At 44.5% G+C, this 809-nt stretch overlaps 1 non-coding gene across 1 annotated transcript; it reads left to right on the forward strand.

The window, feature by feature from the left end:
- Window positions 1–360: 360 nt before the first annotated feature.
- Window positions 361–467, forward strand: LOC130734742 (small nucleolar RNA R71). Its single transcript, XR_009018088.1, has one exon. It is a non-coding gene; the product is annotated as a small nucleolar RNA R71 (small nucleolar RNA).
- The last annotated feature ends 342 nt before the right edge of the window (window positions 468–809 follow it).

Below are 809 nucleotides of genomic sequence, written 5' to 3' on the forward strand. Positions count from 1 at the left end.
TGATTATTCATGGTACAAAATTTACTAATATGAGGCCCTCCAATAGCCATATATTCCACTTTGGCTACTGTAGCACAGACCAAATTGGTCGCCTTTATATGATTTTGAATCTCCGCCATTTGTTCGGATATTTGCTTATTGGAGTCCAAGAGCTTGTCGTAAGCTTCCACTTCAAACTTACTCCTTCGGGTTTGGCGATCATTTTCAGAGTTCATGGCTCTCGCTGCCATCTTTTCTATTAAGTCATACCCCGCTCGTGGGGGAAGAGCATTGAACTCGCCATTTGAAGCCGCATCTAGGCCAAACCTCCAAGAGTATTGTAGACCATCATAAAATGTTGCAACCAATTCAGATTGGGTGAGATTGTGTTGAGGACATTTCCTCAAGTGCTTCTTGAAGCGCTCCCAAGCTTCATAGAGATTTTCTTCAGTGGGTTGCACAAAATTCATGATGTCTTTTTTCAATTTCCTCAAAAGGGCTCTTGGGAAGAACCTTGTTGTGAACTTTTCCGCTAAGTCTTCCCAAGTAGTGAAGCTCCCTTGAGGTTGAGAATTCAGCCATTCCTCAGCGGTGTCCTTCAAAGAAAATGGAAACAAGCTCAACCGAATTGCATCCGCCGGAACATTGTTCACCCGGTAAGTGTTGCAGTTCCGGATGAACCTCCCCATGTGAGCATGTGGATCTTCCAAAGTACCTCCACCATATTGGTTTTGGCTCACCAAGTTGATGAATGTCGGTCTCAACTTAAAGTTTCCCACTCCCTCGGGAAAGACAATGCTCCCGGGATAGTCATAACTCATGGTAGCCGA

This window comes from Lotus japonicus, chromosome 1 (assembly GCF_012489685.1).
Source record: "Lotus japonicus ecotype B-129 chromosome 1, LjGifu_v1.2".
Lineage (NCBI taxonomy): Eukaryota > Viridiplantae > Streptophyta > Magnoliopsida > Fabales > Fabaceae > Lotus > Lotus japonicus.